The sequence below is a fragment of the Lonchura striata genome, chromosome 7 (genome assembly GCF_046129695.1).
Source record: "Lonchura striata isolate bLonStr1 chromosome 7, bLonStr1.mat, whole genome shotgun sequence".
NCBI lineage: Eukaryota > Metazoa > Chordata > Aves > Passeriformes > Estrildidae > Lonchura > Lonchura striata.
In genome coordinates, this window is record NC_134609.1 from 7,267,107 (window position 1) to 7,283,519 (window position 16,413).

The window sequence follows — 16,413 nt, forward strand, 5'->3', positions numbered from 1 at the left end:
GGATCTGTGTCTTCAATATGAAATTGAAATGAAATATGTCAAGAAGAAAATATCCTGAAGAGATATCCTATCACTCACCTTTTGAAGAAAGCAAGCATGAGAATTCTCATCATAAATAATGCTATTTCATATTACCTCTTTAAAATAATTGACCTGGCTTAGGTGTGCAGCAATTGAGAGCAATCAGAGGCCAAAAAGGCAACACAGAACTTCAGATTCCAACCTGTCTTCAGGTCTGACTTTTTTAAAAATTCAATTTTAATATAATGACAAACTGTGTTTAAAATACGAAAAACCCACACATCCTGCAACAAAAAGGCTCAAACCAACATGCTCTTGGACAGAGACAGATGCTCTGTGAAAGTGTGCCTAGGAGTACCTCTTGTCCTTTATGCCCCAAAAACCTTTAGGATACTTGCACAACATAAGGTTTTGCAACCATTCTCTTTGGAAGCACCTGGTAAAGTAACTTGACAAAATAATAACTATGATGCAGAGTACTGTAAGGAAATTACTATGAAAAAAATAGTTTATTTAACTCAAAATACTTTAAGCCTACCTATGCTCATTTAACATAGTCAAGATTATGTACTTTGTAATGTTTTGAGAGGCAAAGTTTTTCTACTACAAGACCTTCATCCATACTATTTCTTCCCTTCTATTAAAAAAAAAAAGTATTTTAAGAAACTTCTTTTCCAAGAAGTACAGTCTTGAAATAACTCACTCTAATGGTGGTGCACTGTAAATCTCAAAACAAATGATATATTTAATATTTTTATGACAACACTCTCTAGCAATCATTGTCATTTATGTCTTCTAAAGAGCACATGATGTTGCCTGTGTAAACATTATTTTTTTTCCTCTGATTGGTTTCAATAAAGTAATTTTTCCAGGCAGAACATTTGAATTACCATACATTGAAAAGCAGACTCTCTTATACACATCTGGTTTGGGTTTGTGAAGTGGCTTACTGTTCATACATTTTCAGCTGTGTGGAATAAAAATGTGTTGATGAAGCAGTAAACATTTTTTTATTGAACAAAACACAAGATGAATTACAAGAACAGTCCACTGTTAATTACTACAGGTACTCTGCCAAATATTTACTTCAAAAATCATCAACAAACTAAGCTAACAGAGCAGAACAGACATTTGCACAGTGACCCATTGGTTTCAAGCACAGAACCTAGCATCTTGCTGCATATCAGACAGCCTTTTTAGTTACCATCTGCAACAGGAATGTCATCTTGCTTTTTTTGGCTTCTATCAGTCTAGATTTTAGGCACATGAAATGAAATCTATCCCTGATATCCTTTGGACATGCCCTGGAAGGTGTGCTGACTAGCATGGCCTCAGTTGAGGACCCAGTTTACAGAGTTTCAAAATAGCTCTGCCAAATCCCTCTGCAATTCAGTTAGAAGCAAAGCAACCAGCGTAGCCAATAAACCCCACTTGCCCACAAACCTCAACCTCTAGCTCAAGAAAAAAAAAAATTAAATTGGAATACATGCAACAAGGCTATATGGTAATAAAAGATATGGGTGGGGAAAAAAAAAAAAAAAAACCAAACCAAAACAAGAAAAACTCAGATTCTTAAATTCTTTTCAGCAAACCAAAAAGGGAACATTTTCTTGGCTTCTCTTAACCAGCTGGCATGCTATCTTCTCCAGACAATGCAGAAGCCCTGGTTTCCTTTTTTGCATCTCTCAGTTATCAATCTTCACACTCTGCATATCCCGAAGATCAGAATCTCTCCCAGAGCCTGTCCTCACTGCTGAGCTTTCCAAGAGTGCTGCTCATCAGCCTAGCCTTGATTTCAACTGCTGACTCAGCAGTATGTGCTTACCTCGAGGGGTCCAGCAATGGCACTGTTACACACAGCAATTAACTTTGGTCAGGCTGGGAGAGCTTACAGTTCAATTTTAACAAAGCATCACACCTACAGAGAGGTTACCTGCATGAACAGGACTGCTGATTCCACACAGCTAAACCTTGAACTTCAGCCACAGCAGGCAAGTGTTTCTGCATCCTCTGCTGGCACGGATTGCAGAGGCTGTCAGCCTCTCCCAAACCCACAGCACAAGACCCCCGAGTGTCCCCTCAAATTAAGGGCACAATACTTGGAGAATTACCCACTGTCTGAAAAACATTCACGTGGAAAGCTGCTGAAGCACACAGAGGTTGTTATTCAGGATTAGGTCTGCACATGTTCATTTAAATGTTCTCATTTTAAAAATAAAATCACATGACATTCTATTCCGATGCATCTGTAGAGTCAGTGATTCATCTAATCAGTTTGCTCTTGTGAAGTCTGATTTACTGAGTCGCTCCAAGTACAAATAGCTCTTAAATTGTTTTACTGCATTATTTCATGGCAGTTACATGAGGATGAATCGAAAATTTTTTCTTCTGTTCAAAGGCAGAGCTCCTGAAAGTGTCATTTGTGTTAGGCCATGACCTAACCTTCATTGATCCACCACCAACATTGAAATCTTAACCCTGAACGATCCCTGGATTTCGGGAACACTGTGTTAGTGTTGGCTTTCTGGGAAAGGGATGAAGAAAAATCTATATCAGTGTTCCTAAAAATAGCTGGCTAGTTCCTGACCTAGCATTCTGCCTTTCCATGACCAATGTTCAGGGAAGGTTTTGAACAACAAACTATAATTAGGTTATATTAGTATCATATTTATTCATTTACTGCTTTGATGCTGTCACCTCTTCCTCAGTTTGCTGCCAGTGGATTTAGGCATTCAAGATTTGCAGGTCTGCAGCATCTCCACCCAGACCATTCACAGGTTTGAAGACTGGAACAGACTAAAGTGTTCCAGGGCTGGATCCAGCCTACAGAAAATGCCTCTGCTTCTCCCACTGCAGTGAGTTCTAAACTAATTAGTACATGATCTGCTGGCAACTTCTACTCTCAGAAGCACGAAGCTCTCATCAGCTAAGTGTGAAACTATTTACTCAGTTCTCAGGTTATTGCAGCCCATGATGAGCTGCTGTGGTTAAGAGCGAGCTGTAAATGCAAGCTAGTGAAATTCATTCCTGTTCTCATCTGCCCTGAGAAGATGGCAGGACTGATTTCAATCAGCATTTTTAGAGGCAGGCTGTTTACATGACATACCTACAATTTCTAATGACAACCCAGCATTTTAGCATACAGCCCTCTTTCCCTTCTCATCAAGAGTTTTCATGTAAAAAAGATTAAAAAAAGCAGGAACTGTGCAAGGTTGTGATTTATTCAAGGTCACAGAGTAAGAAGTGCAGTTATTTCATCTAACACCCAGCCAACTGAATTAGTGGGGTCAAGATCCCACATTTCAGCATGATATCCATTCATGAATTATGTTCTTTATGTTTGGTTAGAAACAACGAGAAGAAAAATCCCACAACACTGGGGGAAAAAAAAAAAAAAAAAGTATAATTGGCCTTGGAAATACAATTAAAAGCTTCCCAGCCTGCCCTAAATCTTCAAGGATATATATTCTGCATCATGCAAAGGAGTTGTTGACCTTAATGGTAAATGAATGTCAAGGCATCTGAATGACTTGACATAATACATTTTATTATAACTAGGGTTTAAAAGGCAAGTAAATAGTCAGGCCTGCCCTTGGTTTTAATGGAATAATTACATAATGGACATCTTTCAACTTCACATTCCAACAATTATGGCTTCTTCCAGTAATAGTAACATTTTTATGCAAAATATTTTAAAAACTCACTTTCTCAGAAATTGAATTACTCCTCATGAAATAAAAGCAATAAACTAATACCAACCAACATTTAATGAAATGTCAGACAATTGTATCAGTCCATAATACAAGTGGATGTCTGCAGGGAAGTGATACTCAGTTCAAACTTGGTGGTTTAGCATAATATCCTAACAAAATGCTATGTGTCAAAATCACTGATTTATCTTGTTTGGGTTTTTTTTTTTTTAATTTGATATTTTAGAACAGTTTTTGTACTTGGTTTCATATTTGAGTAATTCAGATAAACTATCAGTATTCCTATTAAAGGTACACTTAAAAACACTGTGCAAAATACAACCTACCCCATAAGCACAGGCAGCAACCCAGATTAACATTTTTTTGAAACCTATAATGCCAATTGACATTATGCCAACAGTTGAAAATACTGTCCACAGTCGCAAGTCAGTCACTGTACAAGGGTGTTTTGGAAAGCACCCAGGCTACCTAAATTTTATTTACACTATTCAAAATAATTTTTCCCCCTTTTGAAAAGCCTGGACCAAGTCTTTTTTATTAGGCGAGTGAATGTAAAAGTCAAATTCTCTCACTACACATGACTGAAATTCAAATTTTTTATGATCCAAAACTTGGTCCAAAAAAAGGATTCAGGCATATATTTTTAATAGGTAAGCACTTCATAATGATCCCAGGAGCTGCATACATAACAGAACAAAGCAGAATTCTGTACCGCCTACTTGGAAATAGCAAACATCCACGTAGCTCCTTCACGCTGGAGGGAGGTTCCACAAAACACCCATGTGTTGAGCTGCAAGTCTTCCAAGCTTCTTTTGAGCTTATTTAGAGTGTTTTAGACCCATTTTCGAGGTGAGATTCAATTTCAGCCAGCCAGACTCGCAGATCGGTACTCCTGACCCCAGCACTGTCACAGCACCCCTGCCAGCGGCCAGGAGCTGGCAGCCAGGCTGGTGCCACTCACAAGGACCTGAAGGCCACTGTCACCGCTGTCCCCTCAGCCCCAGCACAGCTGGCTGGGCACCAGGACATCCTGGGGCACGGGCACGGAGCATCTGCTGCTTCAGGACCTGCCAGAGCCACCCTGGCACAGGCAGCGCTGCTGCCGGGTGCACAGACGGGCCCTGGCTGCACAGCACCGGGATTCCCTTTGCAAAACAAAGCAGCATCAGACAGATCAAATCAGGAACCCTAAAGTGAGAAGTCCCATGGAATCCAGACACTATTTGTAGCCTTAAATGCTCCTTTAGGAACATAGAACAGGCACTGTGATAATTCTGTACCTCTTAAAAATATATATATGCACATGAGGACTCTCACTGACTTAATTCTGAACCCTCCTCTGAAGCTTTCTTTGCATGAATAACAGCCAAATAAATGTATAAGTCCATAAATAAATTCAGCAGAAAGTGTAGCTAAGATAGGCATTGTGTTAGTCAAATAATTTCATTAGGATCCAAGATTCACTCTTCACATCCCTTAACTCAACTGAAGTTACATATAAATCAGCTAGGAAAGTATCATTAAGGAAAAGCTGGCCTCTTTTGTCTTATAAAACCTTTTCTACAAAAAACAAATTTATAAAAGCAGAGTCATGGCTTCTTGACGTGTACTATCAAAACCAAAATAAATAAACCAAGATATTGCTGAAGAGTTATGTAAAAAAAAAAAAAAAAAAATAAATCAAAAATCGGACTGTACTAGTCACTCCAAAAAAGTTTAGTAGCTACACATATATTTTGTAATGCTTCATTAGTTGCTTAGGAAGAAGACAAGATAGAAGGATGGTTAAAGAAATTACAAACCTATTTTCAAAGGAACTATTAATTTCTTTCCCAGAGTTTTCCCATTTGTAAAATCAAATACTATTTTGATTTACTACTACCTACTACTTAGTTTTAAGCCAGTCTGCCCCCAGATTTTACTACTTCACTGGGCTACTCCAAATATATTTGATCACTGTAAAATTTACCTGTTTGCAAAATATTGATCTACACATTCTACAGCCTCTTTCTCCTCCAGTGTCACAGCACACTTTGCAGTTGAGACAACACACAGAGTGTCACCATACAATTTCAGAACCCATGCAGAGTAACACCACATCACTTCAGAAGGCTGCAAGCATCTGCCCTGCTTGTCCTTCAGCCCAACCTTTTATACCCCTGATTGCTCACGCAGTGCCCCTGTAAGCCTCTGCTCCCTTTGGTGCTGGTCAGTGCCCTGGGCACTCCCTGGCTCATTGCTGTCACTGCTGCTCACAGCTGTGCCATGGGGATAAGGCTGGCCCAGCCCCACCCCAATCACCACAATTACAAGGTACACAGTTGTTTACCTACATCCCAGCACCTGCACCTCTCCACTCAGCATCTCCCTCCATCAGAAGCATTCACTCCACAATTTCCCATTTGCTGTGCCACGCACTGTCTCTTCCTTTCCCTGAATGCTTACAAGGAGATAAGACTAGCAGGCACTGTCCTTTGCTGCTGAGAGCTGCTTAAAACAGACCATTTCTTGTCTTTGTTACAAAAGCCTGGCCTCGGTGACCCACACACCCCGACACCACTACTCAGCTCTGCTTTTTTGGGAAGGCAGCCAAACAGCTGAAGAGGCAGAAAGAAAAACCCACAAACCATAAGTGCCTGCAAAGCACAGCAGCTATTTATTGCTCAGCAGCACAGGTCGTTCTAACACCAGTGTGATTCTCCTGCACACAAGTTTGCATTCAAGTACTGATGCAGAGCTTGCCTCTTTCTTTCAGGGGACTTTCTAAACACAGCAGAAAAGTTCCCTGAGTAAGCAGAGCCGCTGCCTCTCCAGCTCCTGTGCTCATTTCCCAGCACTCCCAGAACCATGGATAAAGATGCAATAGCCTCATGAGAAAGGTCACATGCAAATGCTCAACAAGTAATAACAGCATAATGATAGGGGTGGGGAAAAAAAAAAAAAAAAAAAAGGTCAGATTCATTCCTTTGACTTAGCTGCTCCACATAACCTATGGACAGGAAAGGAATCTGATGGTTTATAAAAGTAATTAGAGTCACACTGAGCACATATGTAATCTGTGAAAATAAACTGATAGATTTCTGGGCAAAACAGAGATGCAGCTAATGCCACAAAACTACAACTGTAGCTCTGAATTTTGAGACCGAATCATTAATGTTGGGAAGTCAAAACTACTTAAACAGGGACAGCTTTGAACTTCAAGAGGTTGCTCAGGAATTTGCTTGAGCACATCTCAAACTTCTAGTGAGTGAGAATCCACAAGTTCCTTGAAAACGTGTTCCAATGCTTAGTTACCTTCAGATATTTTCCTTATATTCCATCGTAGCCTCCCTGTTAACATTTCTGACCAGCATATCTTGTTCAGCTCTGCACATCTACCAGAGGTTAGTCCATCACACACAGAGAACTCATTTGTCCTCACTGATTTTTGTCAGATTTCTGTTGGCCCATTCCTTTAGCCAGACTAGGTCTTGGTGAAGAACAGTGACAAAAGAATTCCAAAGGACACAGATGATAAGATAAATATAACGTAGAAAATAATCTATACAACTTCTGAATACTTTGGGGTTTAGGGAAATTTTGCTGGGATTTTTTTCACCCCTCCAATAGTCTGCAGTAAGTTTTTTCACCCTACCTCATCAGAGCAATTGACTCTGGATAGAGCATCTAAAATAAGCACGTATGCATGTGGCACAGCTACCTTACAATAATACTATTGCTAAAATTGAATTTAGGAAAAAAAAAAAAAAACTGACAAAACTGCTTTCAAAATTTAGACCTATTTAATTTACTTTCCAGAAAACACACAATGAATACTTAGAAGCACTTTTTAATAGATCCATTTTGACAATAAATTGGATACTCTATTTCACTTATTTTCCAATCTGTTCTCTTCAGTAGAGGTCTTTATTAATTATTTTTAGCAATTAGAAAATCCATTAGCAAACTATTTCCTCAAACTCCTAAGTGAAATAAATTCAAGTTTAAATATCTTTTTAAATACTCCTCAAAGTATTTTTTTAGATGCTAGTGAGTATAAACATTTGCCTATATTTTCACTTTTATCCTATGTAGGGACTACATGATATTACTCTTGTACTATTTATGGAGTATACAAATGAAACTACATGGAATTGGGGAAAAAAACAAGGCTATGGACGAGCAGCAAGTAGTGTGTGATGAACAGGCAGCTTGAAAAAGCTGCAGTTTGACTGTTCTTTTCAAAGACCTGCAGGTATTCTTTGAGCTGTTCTGTGTTTACCTAGGAAGAACTCATCCAAACCCAGAAAAATCTTTGCATTTGAAGATGCAGAGAGGCCAAAAAGTAGTATTTCATTTGCTTTTCATCCAATCTAGTGACATGAGAATTAAAAGTAGGAGGAAAAGTTTTCATTTTTGTTTTCATAGGAAACTAGTTCTGCCCTAGGAACATGCCATGCTGCTCTTACCAAACTAATTTTGTAATCAGCAGTATGAATCCATGTGCTCTTAAACACCAGAAGGACCACTCATGGCACAGTGACTAGCAAACCTTGCAGAATTGGTCTGGCAGGAGTTACCTGCTGGTTCTGTTCAGCTGCAACCAGGACTTGTAGAGACCCCATCCCTAGACAGAGCTATTCACAAATATACCTGTCTGAATAATACCTAAAAGTATTATTTCTTCATAATTTTGGCCTCCTCCCATGCTAGTCTATACACACGGAGATATTAAAAAAAAATTAATTTAAAATAAGCTTCAAGTCAATGGAGTTTTAGACACAATTTTGGGTTTTTCTTCTTAGTATTACAAAATTAACAGATCAGATGTCATTTCATTCCCAGCTGCAAGGCCATAATTGTTTTTAATACATTCAGAAAACATTACACTATACTTGTAATGTTTCTCTATATTTAATACTATTTACTCCATTCAGTTTTTTCTAATGTAATTCCCTGAATTTATTTCATCCAGTTTTATAATGTATAGGCATATCTCCTGTGAACATTTAATAATAGCATAAACTCACATGCAGTAAGAAAACCTATTTTATAAAAAAAACTACAAATGGTCTACTTAAAGGAACAATGATTTATTACTCAGTAGTATAACTGGAGATATTTCAGAAGATATTTATCATCATGCATTTGCTGTGAGTGCTCTTGTAGCTCTGCAGCAGCAGAGCCTGCATGATGCCAGTGGCTTGCTGAGTCCTGATGGGAGGACTCACTGAGCTCCCTGGAATGGGTTTCCCTTTCTCCCTTCACACACATTGAACTTTCAGTAAAAGGAATGATACAATAAGAACAAAGCACTCTGGAGAACATCAGAGAAGATCTCTGAGACAGAGATGGCAGATAGCCATGCTGCAACCAGAATGTCTTTAAGGAAAAATGAACAAAGTGAGATTGTAGTTAAAAAGGAAGGGATACTCCTATCCTTCAGTAGCTGATCTTTAATTATTACAGTTATTTACTGCTGGATGAGATTTACAGACTTGTACTATGCTGTTAGTTTTCTACTCATCTCTACTATAACTGGAGCTACAGTCCAGGAGTAACCTATAGGACAATAAAGCAACCTTTAAAAAAAACCCAGTCCCTGCAGTCTACACACACGTACACTTAGAACTCCTCCTTTAAAAGAAATGGGAATCAGGGACAGCTGCCCCCACTATCAACCAAGCAGATACTGAATTACTGCTCTGACATCTCAACAGCAGCTAAAATATCTGTTGCTGAGCCTTCTGAAGTTATGTCACCTTCTTAAATAATCCCCCATCGTTCTGCTTGTCTTCCAGCAAACCCCAGCACTGCAAGTTGAAGCAGCTCACAGGGCTCCACTCATCACCATAAGCACCCAACATTCAAATCCCAAATCACACAAAGAAATAAAAGGAATCAGAATCATAAACTTAACACTTTTAAATTCTAAAAAATATCAGAATAATGCATTCTAACCTTTATTATAGTCCCACTACAGTAGTTCCATTGCTTTCATTTTGTTATTTCAGTACATCTATGAATAAAGTAATTCCTTTATTCACACTCTTCCTCATTTAATAAAAAAGGAAAGGGAGTTTCTTGTCTTGCCCAAGGTCTTGAAGGCAGTTTCTGACGAGATCTATGGTTCTGTCCAAATGCCTTTTATCCTTTCATTTCTGTACATTTAATCCTTACAATAAAGCAATCACTACATATATTAATTGGGACTGAAAACAGGATATGGCAGGTGCTAAAACCTATTGTGAGAAGAGGATAGGAAAAATATAATCACTTTTGGACAGGAAAAGAATAATCAAATATGTAAACAATTTAAGGACATGTCAAGCAGGACACTGATGTATTTTACTTAGTAACACACAGAGAAGTAATATTAATAAGAAAATACATATATAGCTCTGAAACATCTGCTTAGCAAAGTCACTACCTCCTGTAAACCCCATCTGGACTGCTGTGGAGATGACCATATTGTAATATGGTGGTCACTACCATTACAGAAGCTATTAAGAAATATGTATCAGCATTCCTGCTTTCATGATGAGGACATTCCTAAGTCTCCTGTGATATTCTTCTGGCATCTTTCTATTCTTCATAAATACAGTCAGAGCTGCACCTGAATCTACTGTTGGTTGTAGATTTGAGTACTATGTTTAGAATTCCACAATGAAACACACAGCAATATACAACCTTAACTTTTGAGGCAGAAATCTTCAATCTATTGTTATTGTTGCAATGAGATAAAAAAAAAAAATCTATGTTAATATACTACAGACAAGATTACAATCTTTCTGAAAATGTCAGTGCTGTTAAAAACTGACATGTCTAAAAGGGCTGAAGAGTTCCCTGTTTACCCACCAAAGTCTACACCACAAGAACTATATCTGGCAGTCAAGACAGTACCCCTGCTTAAAGAAGGCATTTATGCACATAATATAAGCAGAGGAGAAGGTTCAGAGGGAATAGATTGCACACAAGTTACTGGACATTACTGTGGCACAGAATAGCACCTGAACTGTTCATCTCATACCTGGTGTGCAATCTATTGTCCCACCCCTTCAGTGATTCTACAAACTCTCAAAACTTCTCAATGCCACAGTTTTCACAAAAAATACATCCTGTGTATCTATTTCATGTTTCCTTCATGAATTTTTACCCCATTTGGTTCCATTTGAACATTCTCTGACACATAGCCATCATGCAGGGTGGGGTATGTGTAATTCTGCACACTTTCAAATGTGCTGGGAAGAATTAATGGCCACTGTCTACCTGGGTATCTCCACAGCTTTTAACACAGAGTCCCATGGCCTCATCCTAGAGACCTGAGGTGTTATGGTCTGCACAGGTGGTCACCTGGTGAAACGTAAATTTTAAGGAATTTAGAGATTTTAGAGGAGCTAAGATTTTAGTTAGAAATAAGCCTTACTAGAGTTAATTAAAATAATAATAATAAATTGAGTAGGCCTAGATGAAGTAAGGAGTTAGTATTTAACTTATAATTGATTGCTTGTCAGCACAATGTTTAGTTAGCTGGGTTTATAATGAAGAATATAGAAACTGACAAATAGTTTTAGGAACATAAGACAATTGTGGGTTTGAGAAAACCAGTTTGGGAAAACCAGCCTTGAGAAGAGAAGGCTCAGGATTGACTTTATCCCTACATTCCAGTGTTTAAAAGATAGCTACAAAGAAGATGGAAACTTCTTGTTTACAACGAATCACTGGGAAAAAGTGAGGAGTGTGGTGTCCAAGTTTATCCTGGGGACATACCAAAAGGAACTTTTTTCAGAATAAGAACAATCATCCATTGGAATAATCTCCTGAATGAAGTGGTAGATTCCCCAGCATAGGCCGCTTTCAAGATTTAGCTGGACAGAGTTCTGATCCATCTTGTCTGGACCCTGATTTTGTAAAGAAACATTGGACCAGATGATCCTTGAGGTCCCTTCTAATCTGGTGTTCTATAATTAAAGGTGAGTAAATACTTCTGTTAAGTACTGGTCTTCATTGTGAACACAAGTCCCTGTCTCTTCCAAATTCTTAACTTCAAAGCTTCTGTGGTGACCTGAAATGCCTCAATGGGAGACATAATTAATAATTTTGTATTTTTTACATCAGTGGTTCAATGGCAGGTATTTAATATGCAGAGAACACACATCAATGGCCCATGCCATTGGGCTGTGTGCAAGACCTGCATGCAAAGATTTCTTCTTCCAACAGAGAAGATTTCATACTTCCAACTTCTTTCTGACATTCTGGTGTTTGATGTGGAGCCTGAAGGTACCAAATTTAATTTTATTTCCTAAAATATCTAGGAATACATTGCATATTGCTTCTCTCCTTTTCAAGGAAGACAAGATCTGCCTTAGCTAGCTTCAGATGTATCCACTGGTTTGTAATCAATATAAACGACCACATTACTAATTCATCACAACTGCAGTTCTGGGACAGACATCCATGTTTCAAGATGGTGGAAATGTGTTATTAAAAGATCTAAAAAGTTTTCTCCTCAAACTGCTCTAACCCTGGCAAAGGAAGGACTGGTGAACATACATTCTCCAGACACACTTTTTAACTGCCTATTCCAAGCTACTGACCTTTGCTACACATTTGATGAGATCACCATATGCCAATCTTTGTACACATCTCGAGTATACAAGATGCAAGGGGTTAATTAACATTAAATATACCATATTAAGCAACAGAATGCATGTCAGAATCCATATAAATACTTAATCTGAAGTATTACTTAGAAAGTACATTTCTGGACTAGTAAATAATTAATCCTCTCTGATCAATACAGAAATGACAGTAATTAGAGAAAATAAGACAGCACTGAAACCATTAAGACACTTTTTTGAAGCTGGGATGTTTTTGATGCAGTTATGTTCTTTGTTTACTGTAAAGTTATTCCAACAGGGACAGAGAACCACATATTTTGGAGTGCTAAAACAGTCCAATGTTTATCTTAAGCAACACTTCCAGAACTTGTGCAAACTGAAAAAAATTGCAGTAAATTTACCACAATTTATGCAGCCCCTTATATCCTAGGATAGCATTCTCCATTACTATAGATATTCACAGTTTAAAATATTTGTGCTTTTGCCAATATGTCACAAAATGCTTTTTTTTTTATTCCTTAGAATTGTACAGACCTCGATTATAATTTCTACTTGCAACAAATAAGATGCACACAAGCAAACTATTTCAGCCCAAATGAAAACAAAACCAAAAAAAGGTTACAATTGAAATGGCATTTATCAGCTGTCAGACTGATGTGTGAAACTGGGTTAGTATTTGAAATACCAGTCTGAGAAAATAAAGTGTTCTGATCCCCTCACCATGTTGGTTTTTTCTTTAAATACCAATTTACATGCTGAAACTGTGTGGCAACAAAAGACACAGTTCAGCTTTTCTCTTAAAGTTTGCATAAACATGCCAGCAAACTAAATATAAATACTAAGTGTGTTATTACAAGTACAGCCTTTAAAAACAAACCAAATCCTCTAAATTTTCCCTGAATGTATTTGTGCATATAAAGAATTATCTCATCTCAATCCAGAGGAGTTTAAGAACTTTCAAATTGCAGTTAAGTTCCAGCATCTACAAAGAGAGAGAATTTAAGATATGAAGCTGGGTAAGCAACGGGACAGTAAAGGAGTCCGCATATAGATAAACCAATGTAATAGTATTAAAAGATAAAGCTTTAAAAAAAAAAAAATCAGAAAATTTTAGTCCATTTGTGATCTCATTGCATGGGATTCAGTTGTCTAGCTATAAAATGAAGTGCTTACAATCCCTCAACAACTTAAATTTGGGCTTAAGATTCTATTCCATTGGTGTACAAAACAAACAAAAGGCAGCATGTTGTGCACTTCCTACATGCCAAAGCAGTTTGAGATCCAATATTAAATTTACACTTGAAATTTAGGAGCTAGTCCAGCAATATCCTGAGACCTGAGGATACTGAAACAGCCAATGATTAAACACATTTTTAAGGGGAAAACCAGCAAAACCCAAGCTTCATTCAAATATAATGCACATTAAAGCATTTAGGGGTAAGAAACCAATAAGTCTATCATATAGTGTTAGTACAAAAAGAAATGTTTATTACAGTTAATTGCTGTATGTTAACAGAAGTCATATATGATTTTAACAGAGTAGTCTTTCGAATTGCCTATATCAAGAGTAACACCAAAAATTACTCTGAAGCAGTAAAGAATCTGAATTTGAAGTGAATTGCTGTGTTACAGTTACATACTTCAATACCATGTCATCTGCATATTTTTCAAAGTGGAAAATAAATAGAAGATGATAATCAACTACTAAAATACTTGAGCCAAAGATTTCACTGCTCTTTGTGTGGAACACCATAAGAAGAGACCACAAAACTGCATGTTTCTACTGCCAGCAATATATTTGCCATCACAGCTCTTAAGGAGGTGTAATATTAACACAGTGCAAAGAGCAATGAAAATATTTGCAGAGTAACCAGTTCCAGAGATGTCAATGATAAAGAATTTCAACACAGACTGTTCTGAAAAATATGAATAAACAGATAAGTAGAAAGACTGGTTTAAACAGTAAAGGAGAGAAAATGGGCAGATAACATGCATGTCTGAATTGCAGTTCCCTGCAGGTACAGGGCTTCTTATTGCAAATCTCCAAAATTAGGGTTTGGGATCCTGTTGGTTTGCTAGCACATGTGATATTAGCAACACCTGAGATAAATATCGCAATGGAAAGAGTGCAGCACAAAAATGAAATATCTCGCATGGAAGTATTTTGCTCAATCATCATCCACAAGGTTTCATAACAGAAATGTCCTCCAAAAAATCCCCTCCAGCCTTACTACCCTACACAGATACAATATTTATACTCTCCTGAATATTGCAGTGCTATTTACCTATCCAGCACAGAGACATTGCCACTTTTACACTATGCACCACTTCAAGACAATCTCCTTCCTCAGACTGGAAAATTCCCTATCTTAAAAAAAAAAAAAAAAAACTATGCTAAGGGAAAATAAATGGCTACAAACACAGTTTAAGTATATTAAAGCACAGTAAGGGCAATGAAGAATCCCTCCCTTTCCAGCATCCGCTTTCTTCATGCAGATTTCCCCCCTCCTCCGGCAGTACAGGGGAATCTATTTGGGTTTTGCTGTTGCTGTTCAATTAAAAGTCTAGTATTTCAGTTGCTGATTAATTACTACTCTGTGCATGCTATATTCTTTGTTTCCAGTACTGTTGTGCAGCTCTGCTTATTCCTTGAACCCATGTATCTACACTTACTGTTAATTTGAGGTAGGACATGAAAAGGTTCAGCTTCCCTGCTTGGCAGTTTTTCCTGTTTACTTTTACAGGGATTGCTGCAGGGATTCAGAGCTCTCCAAAGTTCTCAGACAGCAATGTTGAAGCAGCAGAAAAGGAAAATGTGTGCAAAAGAGAGGTAGCAACACAGGGACTTAAAGTCACATTTTGCCTTTTTTGACCCAGCAGAAAGAACAGCACAGTGCAGGTGACAAATGAGAGGAGTCTGTGCTGCCGGTGTAATCCAAGACATATCTGTTAAAAACACAAAACACAGTAGGAGTGGTGTTGTCTGTGAGATATGGCTCCTCCAGAAAAAGGTCAATACTGATGAGGATGGAGATAGAGGGGCAGCACAATACAGGGGGATATCTGCCTCTGCACTATCAGCACTGACAATCTGACAGGGGCTGGTGAAGGGTGGCTTTATCAAAAGTAGACAGATTGATTCAAAATCACTTGGAAAACTGAAGAATTTCTTCAAGCTAACAATGTTATTCTAATCTCTGAAGCAACTTCTAGGCCATTGGTGCTTTCACTGTACTGCCAAACTAAAAGCAATTCAAAGTGCTTTTAGCCTTGTCATTCCACTAACATGTTTAAAAACAAATTTTTTAAAAAATCTGGATCAAAAAGAAGTGTTACACTATGTTAAAATAAAAGCTTTCATAGGTGAATAGTGAAGGGTTGAAACCTGGGTCTCAGTGCAAGGTTCAAAAATTTGATTAGAACACTCAGTAAAAGTAGGAAGCATATATCTTCATCCTGTTTAAGTGATTACTTTTGTATTTTCAAGTACATGCTAACAACAATTAAAAACCCCAACAATCTACTAATATCACTAAATTGCAAATATTCCCATTGTTCCAGCAATGCAATAGGTATTAAAACATGATTAGGAATATATATTTTCACCTCTTCTGTGGGCTTGCCCACAGTGCTGAAGTGTATTCACAGGTAACTGTAAATTGAAAATATTTCAGTCAGACATTCATAAGAATAAGACCTGGAAAAAAGCACTAGAGGACAACAAATGCACATTTTCCCCAAGCAACTGAATAATGCTCACATTATTTCTGATAAATATTTGTCTGGATTTCTTTTTCAGACAGACATTGTTGTGATGTTACCACTCAAAAGTTCTAGGCTCCCACAGAGCTGTTGCCCAGCTTGTTTCTCTCCAGTCTCTATCACACAACTTTACATTTGTCCCTGTTTCAACTGCATTTCTCTCCAATCCTTTCCCTAAGGTGTCTGCACCCTTTTGAACTGCAGTCCTGTCTTCTACAGCACACCATCCAGCCCTGCTATTGGACGTCAACTATACTGAAGCCTGGTTTGATCTCTAATCTTAGTACTACTTTAATTTTGATAACAAATTAAGAACTAGG

General features: G+C 37.8%; 1 protein-coding gene across 2 annotated transcripts in view; it reads right to left on the minus strand.

Moving 5' to 3' along the window:
- NRG3 (neuregulin 3) overlaps nt 1–16,413 on the minus strand; it is a 348,278-nt gene that overhangs the window by 223,798 nt on the left and 108,067 nt on the right. The gene's annotated exons all lie outside the window — the stretch shown is intronic.